The sequence below is a fragment of the Poecilia formosa genome, unplaced genomic scaffold, assembly GCF_000485575.1.
Source record: "Poecilia formosa unplaced genomic scaffold, Poecilia_formosa-5.1.2 Scaffold52, whole genome shotgun sequence".
Lineage (NCBI taxonomy): Eukaryota > Metazoa > Chordata > Actinopteri > Cyprinodontiformes > Poeciliidae > Poecilia > Poecilia formosa.
The window spans coordinates 1,174,609-1,190,413 of record NW_006799991.1 but is presented as its reverse complement, the minus strand read 5'-3'; the positions used below and the strand labels follow the sequence as shown (position 1 = coordinate 1,190,413).

The following is a 15,805-nucleotide window of genomic DNA, read 5'->3' as shown; positions in this document are numbered from 1 at the left end:
AACTGTGTAACACTAGGCTATTTTCTCAATTAGGGATCAATAGAAGTCTACTCAATATATTAGGCAGCCATAGACTCTTTTGGTGAACACAAAACTGTCTTGGGGAAAAAAAACTACATCAATAAATACCATACTTAGTGAAATAAGAAAACTATGGCCAGGACTCTAATGCAGGCTTTGCTCCTGCATTGGCTCCACTGCCCTTTATCATCTGTAGCATTCAGGGAATGATATTATGATTATTAGTATTCTAATGTCACTTCTATTGCCATTTAGAGGAACACCAGGGGAAAATTGATCTTCCCCTACTGCTGGCACACGTCGTTCAATATGTAGGTCTTTCTGCTCATGTAAAATCCGCAGCAACGCTGCCATGTTCATATAGCTGATGGCATACAATGAATGACAAGGACACACGAGGTGAAAGGTCAAATGTTCTTATTTGTGTTGCTGTTCACCCACTGTGGGAGAACCACATATCCAACGTAGAGATAAACACACACACACACACACACACACACACACACGCACACACGCACACACACATGCACATAGTCCTTCCTTTGCCCAACTGAGGCTAGATGAAAGAGCCTGTGGCTGTGTTGGAGGATGGGAGTTGAGGAGAGAGAGGATGGCTTCACACTGCATGATTGAGAGGGGGGCTGCAGAGAGCGTGGGCGACTAACAGACAGACAACAAAAGACCAGCACTACCCCGAAGTTCAAAAGAGCCCTTTCATGAGACCCCTTTACACATGCACACACAAACATGTAAGCATGCGGTACATCTATGGTCTCAGTGAATCACCTGTTATCCACTAGTGGAAAATACATTTTCACACATAGAGGGTGTAGCTGTAGATTAAGCAAAACTTAGCTGTAAAATCTTGATGAGTCTAATTGTATATTCATGAGCATTTGTAAAAATGTTGCTCCTTCTTTTAAGTAACAGGTGCATTCTCAAAAGTCTGCCTTATGGATATACTCATAAACTCTTGTTTAATTTAAACATCAACTTGATTCACACATTGCAGAAGAAAAAACAGTATTTCACCCTCTGTACAACTGTCAAAAAGATTAACTTTCTTTTCTTATTCCAAGTTAGTTAACCATAATTTAAAATAGTAATACATTACACACCCTATAAGGACGTTTTTAAAAATGAAACCAAGTTATTATTATAAAAGCACATAGAGCTATAAAAAAAAATAGGGAAACTAATTAATGGAGAGCTGCTGCATCAAAAAGGCCACAACTTACCTGCATTATTATACAGGTGACATTAACTTTGTTATCTTTTGTTAAATATCACACAAAATAATAATCTCTGATGTACAATTTTATTATGCCTTGGCAATGTCTGAAGGTAAATATTTATAAATGTTTCCTTTCATATTAATTTATCAGCCCTTTCACTTTTGGTACCATTTTCTATAAATATTTAATATTAAAAAATGAACATGCCCTCCTCAAAACCCTGCAAATATGAGCATGTTGGACAATCGCTGGATGGATGGACAGATGGACAGACAAGAAACAAACATATTTAGCTTTGAGTCAAATAAAGTAGGGCTTCAAAAATATGTTGCCCTGCAAAGCTAACCTCAGCCTTGATTCAAACAGAAGCAAAGCTACAGAGACAACAGAAAGAAGAATGTCAACACTAAATCAGGATGCAAGCTTTTGCTCTCCAGGGAAACACTGAGACTTCTTACACTGGGAGAGTCGGTGCCAAATCTGTACAGCCTCTGTAAACCCTAAGAAGGTGCCTCAGAGGAGCTATGCTGCAGCTGAACCAGAGGGCAAGATTTCTCTCAAAAAGAACAAAAACACATGCACAGCCAACAAAAACTATATCTCTACCAACACTGTCACTTGGTTGTAAAGTTTTAAAGAGCAGAGAGATATTGTGGAACAGAAGTAGGAGATTCAAAAATATTTCCATTTCCATTCAAAACTTAAAAATTGTATCTTTTTTTTTTTTTTTTTGTTAAACCGTCACAATTTTTCCAAAATCATTACAAAATTTAAAACTATAGAAAACATAAGGACAGAAGTGGAGGCAGGCCATTCTTCAACAAAGCAGGACGGATTATTATCAATAGAACTTAAGCGCTGAAAGCTGAAAGCATTGAGTTTGGAGCTGTTCAGCTTGCAATGATTGATCTGCAAAAACACTTTCGTTTCGACAGAATTTACATAATTGTAGCACTTATCGCGCCATCACTGGGAAAGTGAGTGGTACCCCGCCCAGTGAGAGAACAGTTGTCAAGGCAACTGAGGAAAGGGTTCAACGGGAGCGTGTCAGTGGCCTTCAGAGACAATCAGCGAGGGAGTGGCTAAGGTAACGGAGGTAGCAACAGCAATGTCAACACCAGAGGCTGAGGCCTTCAGGCTTTTTTCCCCCATAAAGGCCAAAGTGCAGGAAGGTTTAGTTGTATATGCAGGAAACTAAAACACATTCATTGACACAAAATATGTAAACAGGTGTGAAGCACAAAGGTGTTCAATTGGCTCTCAGAGAAGTCCTAATGAAGTTATTAACTCGAGTTCAGCTAAGAAGGACCATCTGTTGTAGGCCTGTTTATGCTCCAGCGGCCACTCTGCTGACCGCTGAGTGTATTAGGTTTAATGGGCTAATTAACTTTGTGTATTTGCACATAAATAACAGTGGATCTCTCACATCAATCTCTGTGTCTTTCTATGTCAGAATTATAACAAGTCTTTTAGTCTCAAAGTCTTGTAAAATCTCTCTATTTTTAAGTTAGAAATAAGTCTGTAAAGAACTGAAGAGCATCTGATGATTGTTGCAGAACAGCAATGTGACTGCAATACAAATCAGTAGCATAAGAAACACACACAGTGTGGCAGCAATCTGTGGCCAAGCACTCGGAGAGAAAAACCAATGCCTTCCTTGGAGGGCACACACACACGCCGACTGTAGTGAGGTGGCAGGAACTGGGACACAAACAAAAACAGACCACAAGTGTACAGGAGAATGTGCAGTCATGAGTTTTTATGTCTGGCCACCAAGAATAACAAATTAGTAGGCAGTCTGTTGGGCCCACAGTCTGGAGTCCAGCCAGAGTATGCATAGTTTAAAGAGATAATGATCTCAGGTCTGAAAGCTCATGCAGGTCTTTAACTTTTAATATAGTCCTGGTGTCCTTATTCTGTTTGGATGATCTCAGATGAAAACTTTTTTGCTGTCTCATTGATTTAATAAGCCGCCTGAAAGAGATGTGGTTTGAAAATAGTCACTCTGATTATGTTTCTACAAATGGTGGGGAGCTTCAACACAGCAGACTCAGACATGATGACACCAATATGTGCTTACATGCCACAATGCAGGCTGACAGGTTCCAGCAGTTTGAAGTCTCAGCTTAAACAGTGCTTCCAAAACAGAAGTAATTTCAGATTTAGTTCTACCTTTTCCTTTCCATTATTTATAGTGTCTGACGTAAGAGGTCACGTTGGCATGGAGTGACTTCTATTTCCAAAACAGAGTGGCGTGACTTAGATTGAGTCAACTAAGGACAGAGGGACTAAAATTTACAAATCATTTCCAATATTTATTTTTAATTAGTCAATTTGTACATCTAACACTAACAGAGACTATAGATTTGTTTGACTGCAACTAGTAACAATGTTTTTATAATTTAGCAACAATATAAGTTTAGCTGTGCCACCTGCTGCATCCTTTAGGTCCTTATATGACCCTAAAGTTTACAGGCTCACTAGAGTTGTACAATATTGAATTGCAATATTGTAAATATTGTAGTGCTGATGACAACTACACTATATCCACATTCTTCTGTCTGTCTGTCTGTCTGTCTGTCTGTCTGTCTGTCTGTCTGTCTGTCTGTCTGTCTGTCTGTCTTTTTTCTTTCTTACCTCAGTTACTAAAATCTATGTCAGGTCAGGGAAATAAATCTAAATCTATCCAACCAAATGTAATATTTTCATGCAGTATTTTCATGTTTGTACTGGCAAAAAACAAAAACTGCTGGGACTTTTTAAGTTAAATAAGTTCACTGACAGCCATGAAAGTAAAGTTTCTCAATTCCAGCACTAAAAATTTAATTCAAGAATGTGAGTCTGAAGATGTTTGTGACTTTCCATTTCCTGACAACTGCAGAAGCAGCATTGCTCAAAGTGGAGGCTGTATTACAATAAAAATATGGAAGCTAAGGACCCTGACATCGAAACAGCTCAAAGAACAAAATTGTTTAGAATCCTTGGAGAATAAGTAGAAAGCAAAAAGGTTGTGAGTTTGTAATGCCTTTAGTCAAGGAGAAAAAAAAAACATTTCTCTATTATTAGCCCACTTGTCACAGAAAAAAGAAACTGATGCTGGAATTAAAATCATTACTACTACAAAAAAATTGTACTCTTATTGGTTCACTGTTGTGTTTTCTCATCACTGAACTGTATTTTTTTTTTTCTTTAAACCACAACACTGAACATGAGGGAAAAAAAGATGTGATTCATGGAATGGCACATATCCACAGCACAGACTGATAAAGAAATCTTCAGCAGAATCAACAGATTGACACATTCCTCTGCAGAGCATTTATGCTGTCTGTCATTTTGCCAAGGCCACTAGCACAGAGAGGGATGGCTGTTTCCAGGCAACTGGGCAGCAAGCGTCAGTAGCCTGTATCCAAGTCTAGCCACAACTAACCAATCGCAAGCCTCAATTTCCACTTTAGCCAATCATAGCTGGTGTCAAGCAGCTGCTGTTCAACAGGGCACAATTATCACATCCAACTAACTCATTATGCACCTGATTGTTAGCAGATCTAAGTACTTACAACTCTCAACAGAGTACCTCTAAAGGTGCTAGGAGACTAAATGAATCTGTGTATGAAGCATTAATTACAGAACCTTTTTCTACAGTGATTAAGTACCCACAGTTTTGTGCTAAACAATAATATTTAAACTCTGCTATTAAACTGTTATTTTAAAATATTAGAATATTTTATGTCTTTTAACACATGGATATGCCACAGGGCTGCAACATATTAGAAAGATAAAGTTGGAATATTATTGTTGAGTATTATGATGACCGTACAATACTGATGGTGATTAACTCACATTTCCCCGTCTTTCTCTTATTTCCATCATCACATTAGCCCTATCACTTCCTTGAGCTTTATCATCTTTGTCACTAAAATCTGTAACAAATATAATAAAGGGTAGCAGAGCTTTCATTGCCACCAAATATTGCATTGAAGGAGCTTTTACAATTAGGACACTGGACACATTGAAACTGCGCTAACATTTGTGATTCGATATATTACGCAGCTTGACTATATAGCAATATGCTGCAACCTGCATTTAAGCTTAATCTAGATCTGAAAGATTTAAGCACGAGTCTCTCCAGAGTAAAACATCACTTTCCTTAGTTTGGTTTGTATTTGTGCATGTAACAAGATGATAAATGTTACACGGTTTGTGTTTGAACCAGTTTGTGTTCAACACAGTTACTTTCTTCTCCACTGTCTACAAGCATCGGCTCCATCTCTCTGACAGACATAAGTTTGGCAGGGCAATCTGTTATCCTAACTGTGGCTGACATTTCCTGTGATGCTCAGTTCTCTCTTTGCGTTTGATCCTGTAGGTACAGAGGAAGTAGAGCCTTCAGGGACAATGCATCTGCTTTTTCTCATTCTCTCTGTCTCTTATCTTCAACATAGCTGCAAAACAATACAAATATTACAAGTACACACGTTGGGAAATATGTTTGTAACTGCAGTGTTGTTCTACATTTGTTTTCCTCTTTTCTCTGAAAAGGTTTCCAATTTTTACTCTGAATGGACTCCTGGTGGACTCTAGTGAGATTGTGCAGACATATTTTGAATTAAATTATTCATAATAACAGGACAACAAGAGTATAGGAATAAATTATATATTTGTATCATCTTGGTTGATGTCAATAACATGCTAAGGTTTAAGATTTAACTTTTTTTAGAGAGTTTGGGTCAAAATCAAGAGCAAAATTGTATTCTAAAAAAACAAATGTCAAACCATCTAAAAAAAAACAGAATATGTTTTCACTTTAATCTAAAACACACCTTTATGAAACAAATATAACTTCTTCAAAATCGTATACTCCAGATTTTTACTGTTCATCATTTATGCCAAACACAAAAGAGAACAAACAATACTTCTAAAAAAAAGTTGACTCCTTTAAAATTCCTCCTATGTTTATATTAAATAATCAAAAGACAATATGCTTTAAGATTTAGAGGATCTGCTGTATAAAATACCGGCTCTGCTTATTGCTGTAGCTTAGGCTCAGATCTATCAGGACTGGGGTAAAAACATTGTTTTAGACACACAGAAGAAATAATAGGAAGAAATGTATGTGGGTCTCAGCCAGGTGTGTGTGTTTGTGAGTGTTCACTTACACTATTATTAGTGTGTGAGCTCCTGTGTCACTGGGGTTTATAGACAGAAGCCACAGGACTCATAAAAACAGATAAGTGTTGTGTCAATAGTCCAAACTGAGGTCATTAATCTAAGCAGAACAAGAGAACAGGCTTTTCTACTATAACCATGACAAATGCTGAGAGAGTGCACAGCAGCTGTAGATTAAATCTGCTGTCCGTTTCCCTACAGGGTGGCTATGCCAATAACAGAAAGAGTCAGGGAACTAACATTATATTCCCGTCACACTATTGCCTATCTGTCTTTTGCTTAAATGGTGTAGGAAACGCGTGTGACAGTAACATAATGCAATATCAGCTTTTAATAAATTTGACATTGTAACATGTAACATATGCATCGTTTTTCTACCACCGATATTTTAGATATGCTGCTGTACTGCAATTTTCTCATGTCATGTAACACACGTGCACCACTCCAACACAATCGATGCAACTGCAACTGAAACATTGTAGCAATGACCCGATAACATCATTGTTGAATCTCACAGTATATACTAAGCACTGTAGGAAACTGTAAATAAATCTGACAGAGTCCCTTACTGCTTGATTAGCTAACTAAGAATTTAAATTTCATTCCCAGATCCTTTTACAAGGAAATTATAATTAAATGACACAGCAATGCCACAGAAAAGTAACATGCCAGTCACAATAAAGCAGAACACTGAATTCCTCACCACATGTTTTAGAAGGAGATTGAATAAAAAACAAAATTTCTTCAAACATGTGAGGGGAAACAATCCTTCATTTCCTTATGCTTAGGAGGGAGGAACACAACACATAAAATCACAAGATGTGCAACATCACAACTGTAAAGGGTTGCCTGGATGAAAAAGTGAGGAGATTAATATGTCTCAAGTGAAATGCATTCACACTACGCATTCCAATAATACATTTGCCCAGTTGGTTACTTCCCTTGATGCCCAAGCCCTTTTAGATTGTAGCAGCAGAGAAGGAGAGTGGTGAAAATATCTTGATGACAAAATAAAGGTTACTAGTTGCAAGCTGAACAATGTCGTTTCCTTAATGCTCTTCATATGAGAGTAAATGTAAAATGTGGACACTATTCATAATTGTTTAGGTGTGTATGTCTGGTCAGCTTGGTGTAATTAAACCAAGGTGTGTGAACGTTGTATAAAGGTGTCCCTCCCAGCCACCATGCCACTTTCCCAACAGCAGCTGCAGTTTCTCGATAAGAGTCGCACATACACACTGATATATTCTCACACAGACATATTTCTGTAACATGGCAGCTATTTAAAAGCTAGAGGATAAATCTAGATGAAACAAGGCCGTTTCCTATGAACACATTTTGTCCAATCTGAAAAATCCTCCGTCAGGCAGGGCTGGCCCACCTGCCAAGGTCACCTCGAATCCATTTTACTATCAGCAAAGTCCAGTTTTAAGTGTAAAGTCCCACTGATGACAATGTAAATAGACTTAGTGAATGACTAAGGAAGTGATGGGGAAACAGTTGAGGCTCTGCTGTGTAATGCAAGGAAACTGTCAGATACAAAACACAGGAAAAAAAAAGTGATTGTTGTAAACAGAAAACAAATATTACGAGTTGAAAATGACATGAAAGAAAAAACCCTCAAAAATAAAGAAGTACTATTGGGTGTCTAGTTTAAATATAGTCTTTCTTAATACAGCACAACCACTCCGTTTCAAATCATGCTTTACTCAGTGGTTTTCAAACTCGATGCATTATTTGAAAGTACTAAGCTTTGTTAAATGTTTATAGTTAGAGAGATCTCAATATAAAACAACGTGCTTAAATTCTCTTCCTTACAAACCGTCCTGCTTACCAGGCACCAACTGATTCAAAGCATAAGATACAAAAACTATTGACAAGTCAACAAAAGACTCCCCCACAATGTATTATTTTGTAACCGGTGCTCTTGAGTGCTGAATAGTGATCGTATTTACTATGAAAAGAAAGTCAAATCAAAAAGCAGGATTCATAAACAATGAATACTTTGTGTTTACCAAATATTTTTCATTTAAAGGAAGGATTTAAAAGCATGATATATCCACTTTAAGAAAGATTTCAGTTAGTTATTGAAAACCTCACACACAGACACACACAAAAAAAACTTCTAAATTGTCTCTATTAGCTTCAAACGCTGTAACAATCATTCTTGAATTATGATCAGGTCCTACTGGGCCACACTTTGGACATTCCTGTCCTAAAGAATTCACAGGGAATCTACTGTTTTAGAAATCCTAGTAACACCAATCCCTTAATTTGGATGCTGAGGACATCATAAAGTATCACTAGTGATAATTTTGTCTTTATTTTAAAATAATAATAAACCCCCTTTATACCACCTCTTTCCCCATGCTGTCACTCCTGCTCCTATTATAAACTATTTATGACCAGTCATAGCAGTGTGGCTTGAAATAACATTTTGATTAGTGGAGGTCTACTTTGGAAAACAATGAAACCACATCATTTTCCCCAAAATGGTAGGAAACCTATTCAAAATATTTGTTTTTGAATAGTTGTGACATTTAACATTTGACTTTGATATTATTCTCAATACATGCAGAAACTCATCTGGGCCATCAGCATAAACAAAGGCAAAGTGAATAATGCATGCTGCAGAAAGTAGTACCATCAATTTTTAATTCAGTTTTGTAGACCATCTTTCTGCATTGAAGTTCTGTTTCCATTTTTGCATTGTAATGTTAACTCTTAATTCATAAATGGTCCGTCATACTGCCCATTTTACCTTTACAGTCCTGGGAAGCAGGAAGGAATCCAATACTTAATGTTATTAGATTAGGAGCAATTTCCTGACTCAATCTGATTAGGTGGGCACTGACCTTGGGGTGGTTCAGTGTCATATCATTAACATGATTTAGAAGAGCAGGAAGCACCTTGTTTACTTTTTTCCCAAAACAATGACAGATAAAAAATACAAAACTATTTAGCACATTAGAAACAGTCTGAGTACCTTTCTGTACATGCATGCTCCAGTAGGTATAGAAAGGGGGAATGAATGTCATACTTAACCTCAATCACCATTCATTAAAGAAAAAAAAAAATCTACTGTCAATATAACAAATAGAAACTATTCAGTTTACTAAGAATGCAAACTTTTGATTAGCAATCAGTGTTTTATGGTCCTTTTGCTGACCCAGAAACTTCATGATCTCCCTTCTCTTTAAAGACCCAATAAATGTTATTGCAAACCTGGGCAGTGCAGTGTACGCTCTAAAGATGGTGTTTAGAAAACACACGAGGCACATGGCTTGATTCTTAAGCATGCTGTCCAGAGTATGCATGCATGTGGTATTGCATGTAACGTGTGTGATGCATACATGTGAGATTCTTTCACACTGTGTGTATGCCACTGATCAGCATGGAGTAGCTGCTCACTAAATGTGTGTATCAAAAGAGGCAGACAGGATCTAACAGCAGTGAGCACTTGGGAATTGAATTCCCACTCATCACATTCATAAAATAACCACATAGTCATGGCTGAATCCTGCAGCGGTATCAGAGTGATAGATCTGTATGTGTGCTTGTACAAGTGTGTGTGTGTGTGTGTGTGTGTGTGTGTGTGTGTGTGTGTGTGTGTTTGCCCTTCCTGAAAACCTCCTAGACCCCTGCAGCAAATAATACCTAGACATCGTTTTTATTTTTTCTGTGCATGGATCCAATCCTTGAGGATTGTGTCTGCCCCTTATTAACATGTGATATACACACAAACATGATATGCAGCACATAAAGTTAGTCAAAAATTATGTATACTCCTTGCAGACTTAAGACTCCCACATACTCAGGTGAACTTCACTCCGCACAGGTCTGCCCATACTCAAGGCGGACATGCGTCAGACACATCTGTGCAAAGGTCAGTTTTTGCAATCGCATACTCGTGTTGCACATTAAACTGCCCGGTAGGAAACAGAGTTTACATCAAACTGTTTTGAATGCAACAACAAGCTGATAAGATTGGGTGTAGGTACAAGTGGTCACGAGGACGCACAGCGTGACTGCCGCTCTCTGTGTCGCACTGACAGGTACGCAGTGGCTGATGGAGAAGAAATGGGGCTGGGCGCCCAACTACCTCATCAAACTCGCTAGTATCCATTTGGATTGTGGGAAATGAAGGAATCTGCCATAAGAAATGTAGGCAATTGGTACACTCGGCTGTGAAATGGAGAGGCACAGAATCCACATTGTTTGAAGTCCAATAGGTAGTTTCCACAGTCAGTGATGACTGGGTGCTCATTCATCCACTGTGTTTTCTAAAATCCACAATCAATGCAGCCATATACCAGGATGCCCACTCTATCAAAGAGATCAAAAGCTGGTTCAATGGTGGTTACTGTGCTTGATTGGCCAACAATCTGGCCAAGCCTGACCCATATAGAGACTCTATGGGGTTGTTAAGAGGAAGATGAGAAACAACAGAGGCAAAAATGCAGATGAGCTGAAGGCTGCTATCCAAGTAACCTGGCCTTTTAAAACTCATCAGCAGAACCACAGCCTGAGCTCCTCTATCCCACACTGCATGGATGCAGTAATTCCTGCAAGAGGAGGCCCAAGCAAGTTCTGAAATCAGTGACAAAAAATACTGAACTTTTTCACAACCAATTCTAGTTACATTGCTTGTATCAGTTTTTATTCAGATTTTTTCCTATTTTCTGTGGGGTTTTTTCAGAGTTTTCAGGAGGGACCACTATGAATTCACTAGAGACCATTATAATGCACAACACCACTCAAGCCCTTTAGTTGCATGTTCTGGCTTTATTGTGTTTGAAACCTGAATGTCACGGGGACTAAATGAGGCTCAAATGATTCCAGGCTCTTTCTGTGGCGCCATGGTAACTATAAGAGAAAAAGTTAGACACAGCTCTCTGTCAACACAACAGTAGCGACATTAGGGTTGAGATTTTTTTTTTGTGATTTTAAAACATACACAATCCCACTACCTCCCCTATGAACACTTTTATAATTTCACAATGCCATTTGCAAGCTGCAATAAAAGGAAATTCTTTAGAGATTAACAATGTTACAATTTACCCCAGTCCACAAAAAAAAAAAAAAAAACATTAATTGTCAGACAAAACCCTAAAAAACAAATCTTTAGTAGTCATTTTATATTAAATGTCTGCTATTACCCTATCAGGGGAACAATAAGATGTTCTCTGCTCAATTGAGCTGCATATTAATAGTGTGATTAGGGGGCCTAATTATCAGATGGCACTTGTCGAGAAGAGGCCTGAAGACAAAATGCAAAACAGACACAAATAGTTGTTTCTGTTGAAAAACTGCTCAGGACTCATGTCTCTGTAATGATGCAGCTGCTGCTGAGACTATTTCTATGCAAGTCAACGAACATACCAACAGATACAAACATGCTTGATTGTCAGAGGTCTGCGCATAATCAAGGCAGACTGCAGATTACATTTTTTTTCAAACAATGAAATATAAAATATGCATCAGATCACTGGTCTGCTTATGGTCTGACATGGTGATTTTAAGAAGAGCTGCACAAATCTCAACACATGTTGGTGAGATTTAAGGAATGATTTCATGGTGTTTCTTTCAGTGTCTAACACCACCAACTTTCCCTGATACGACATAAAACTAAAAAACTTCCTTGTTGTGATCTTATGGCTGCCTCTGAGTGCCAGAGCAAATTTTTTTTTAATTTCATGGGCATCAGGAGGGAAATTCAGCAGATTTCCCATCTCACACATTGTTAATAATTCATCATTTAATATAAAGACAGACAGGCTGTCCGGGGGGAAACAATAGTTGTGAATTATTGATCTCTCTCCTCTGGTCTCAGGATTATAAGATGATGCAGGGTAAATAAGAGAAGAAATAAATCTAGACTAATAATTTTCTACTCGCTGAATAAAACCCTACTCCTCATACAAGTTAAAGCTAAATTACAGTACTGACAAAAATGGAAAAGAGTGATAACATAAAAGGAATCAAAACTGATCAAACTCCTTCCTGACAGGCTCTTCCTGTGCTTTCATTTTTTCACATATTTTATACAAGTAGATGTAACATCTCAGAATAGAGGCTCCCTCAGGATTTAGCTTCTTTTCCTTCAATTATCACCAATGTCACCTTTCTTTTTTTTCTATTCATTCTAGCATCCTCTACTCTCCCTCACTTCCCACTGACTTTGGTTCCTTTTGGAACGTCTCTCCATTCATCTCAGAGGCAGAAAAGAATAAAATAAAGTAGCATTAAATCCAGAAGAATGACAAAAACATTGCCCTAAAAAAGTAGTCACACTTGCTGAACATTTTCTTCAGCAAAATTCAATGTTTTTTATTTTTTTATTTTTCTTATCAAAATTTTAATTGATAGAAAAAAAAGTTGTGGGTTTTATTTAGAAGTCTAAGACAAAAGGCTTTTAAAGTAAGTATAATTTTCCCTCCACTTTACAATTATGCACTACTTTGTGTGGATGCATCACATACAATCCTAATAAGATACATTGAGGTTTGGGTTGTAAGGTGAGAAAATGAGGAAAATCTCAAGCGATATGAATACTTTTGCAAGGAACTGGATGCCACCTTTAAAGTCCAATAATCAAGCATGCATTCATCTTGTGTACCCTTGACTTTCAAGAGGTCAATCTCGTTAAAATATAATAACTGTGCAGTAATCATCAGTAGATAAGGAAAGGTCATTGTAATAATTTTGAAAACAGGGTAATAGTTGTCAGTTGGGGGCGGTGACACCTGTAATATGCCCAATAATCATCTGAGCGGCAATACTGCTTTATAAAGATGAAAAAAGAGAGCAATGTGATGTTCCAGCATAACCAAGTTTTCATGCCTTTGAGCCAGTCTGAAACAAGTTCTCTCCAGAGACAGTAATCACCTAATAACACATAAAGAATAAATTAAACCATACGGCCAGCATGCTTCATGAGAAACGCAACTTTTTTAATCAAAACAGATAAAATGAGCTGAGAAATGTAAAAAAATAACAAAGTCCAGGATTAGACATTTAAAAGGGGATGTCAGTTGTTTCTATCAATTAAGATTTTCTACTATTCTCAGAACATTTGTAGAAAAAAAAACAAGTAAGTGGTTTTCCTCTTTATAGAGCACTAGAAAAAATAAAAATACATCAGCATATGGCGCTCTTGTCATCACCCGTGGTTCACAATCACACCCACTCCCTCTACATAGAGCAGCTACCTCTGTGAGCGTGAGTAGCACTAAACGCATGTATGTGAAAACCTATTTTATCAAGTTGTATGTGAGCGTGGCATAGAGCAAAGACACACTGGATGTGAAAACACCAAACCAAAGATAAAGAAATACAAAGTCATGAGTGTGTATTTTCTATCATTATCTCCTGTTTTGCATTATTTTCTATTAACCATTCATCTGGTCTGTTAAAACACAGATGTGATGTGAGTAGTGTACATGACACCCAAAGCTGTAAATTCGTTTTCAGCACATTGTTTTAATTGCTACAATAAATTCACAAGCTTCCGTCCTGCAGAGGCTGCTGACCTGTTGGCTGGCAGCCAAAGCTGTCAATTAAGATTCTTAACATTTGATTAATGAAACAACTTATCTAATAACTGTGGTTACCTTACAGTTTGCAGGCTCTGGAAGTGCTAAAACATGAAAAATAATCAACAACGACAGATCTAATTATATTCACATGCCTACCATGCATGAGATTGCTGAGATCACTGGTGCTTCAAATACTTGATTCCAACTGGGCTACATGGCAGCCAAATCCAATAATCTGTATTTTAATTTTATTTCACATTTACAGAATTGTGTTCCTATTGGAACAAAGAAAATACTTCATAAAAAGATACAAGCGTTATTACAGCATATGTACCAAGTCAGTCCTGTGTGTGTTTCTGTGTTGCTCTAATGACCTGTTCAAGGTTCAATTATAGCTGGAGATAGGCGCCAGCTCCCCTTGCACCTGCAAGGACAAGCAGGTATAGAAATGGATGGACAGATTTTTTTTTTTACATCTCTTTGAGCACTTCTGCACCTTCTGTCTTTGTGGCTGAAGAGATGACAACTGCAGTCTAATAGTATGTGGAAAATAGTTGGAAAAGCATTTCCATTTGCACTTCTTTGTTTATTCCCTCCAGCATTTCAGTCAGAGAAGTGCAGATGTCCTGAATGTCTACATAAAGTGCTAACTGGGAACAGCCATGAGTGCAGGACCCATGATGAGCCTTAGAAACCCTCATAGTTCTGCTTAGGAGGTGTAAAGGTTTATAACGACCTCTACTCCTTTGAGCATCATTACCCTTTCCTTCACCTCGGTCCCTCACCCAATGCCTTTCCAGAATACACCACATCATGATCATTCTTTCATGTGTCCTCCTCTCAGCAACCTGCTCTTTTTGGTAGAAACCCTCACATCTAAAAAAAAAAATTCATTTTTTTAAATCGTTTAATATTTAACATTATGATCTTATCTAAACAAACCCAATCCTTTTCTCCTCAGTTACTCTTTCTCCTCCTCTCTCCTCCTCAACTTCATTCATGCACGATCTAATTCATCGATGAATAATGGATGGACAGATAGAAGACTTTCATCTGCTGAGGTTCTTTTTCTCTCACCGTCTTCTTGCGGGATGGCTATAGTGCTAATGCAGGGCAACATGCATTGGAGATGTGCCCAGAGACCTCCCACTCAGTCTGTCTCTCTGCTGTGCAAAGGATTTTGCTTCCTTTCCTTCAGTTTCTGTCTCATTTTCCTGATCCACACAAAACCCTGACAACTGCTATCAATGTCCTTTATTTTTAAATGGATACCATTATTATTTTTATACCCATCAAGGCAAGCACAAAGCCCAGACTGTTCTCACTCTTTCTTCATTACGCTCTTACTCAATACCTTTATCATTGCTCGTTACCTCAGTTCAATGAGTCCCTGACCTTGGAAAAGCAATCCTAGATTTGTATTGACCCAGATCCTGCTGCATCTTTTCCCTTTTGAGACTTCATCAAATGACTAGTATATAACTTCCATAGCTCAAAACTGGCCTAGGAGTTGAAGTTTACTTGCTTTTTGAGCCATATAAGAGAGCATTCTGTGGATTTAGACTGATTCATTCTGACTATATTGACTTGGGTGGCACCGTGATTAAGAACCACACATGGAACCAACCCCCACAAAAACCCACCAGTTAGTGCTTGAGGTGAGCATGAGCAGCAGCTTGTCAAAGAAGCTATCAATAATGCAGCTGGGGGGAGACCATGGCTGCCAAACTACTGTCCCACTACCCCCTCCTCTGCCTGTCTACCTGTCTGTCTGCATGTCCATATGTCCCCCTTCCAGTTCTGTTTTTTATCTCACTGACTGGCTGACCTCTGGAAAACCTGCCA

The 15,805-nt window shown here is 38.0% G+C and overlaps 1 protein-coding gene across 1 annotated transcript in view; it reads right to left on the bottom strand.

The window, feature by feature from the left end:
* Positions 1-15,805, bottom strand: part of xpr1a (xenotropic and polytropic retrovirus receptor 1a) — a 61,570-nt gene that overhangs the window by 35,478 nt on the left and 10,287 nt on the right. The window lies entirely within an intron of this gene.